The sequence below is a fragment of the Orbicella faveolata genome, unplaced genomic scaffold (genome assembly GCF_042242905.1).
Source record: "Orbicella faveolata isolate gen_17 unplaced genomic scaffold, um_ofav_v1 contig_27, whole genome shotgun sequence".
Classification (NCBI taxonomy): domain Eukaryota; kingdom Metazoa; phylum Cnidaria; class Anthozoa; order Scleractinia; family Merulinidae; genus Orbicella; species Orbicella faveolata.
In genome coordinates, this window is record NW_028301555.1 from 5097501 (window position 1) to 5097732 (window position 232).

Sequence of the window (232 nt, forward strand, 5' to 3'; positions counted from 1 at the left end):
AGACATTATTTTGCTAATTTTCACTCTGTAGCTAACTGTATAAACTGCAGTAGCTTGAAGTCATAATTTTAACATAGTTTAACAGTACTGTTTTTTCACACACGGGTGACAAAATAGCTCTCCTCTAGTAACTTTCAGCCTGGGGTGTGTTCTTAGTATGTAATGATTTTAAAATGAGGCTTAACTTTAAGTCTCAACCCTATTATGAAAAAGATTCTTACAGAAATCAAGC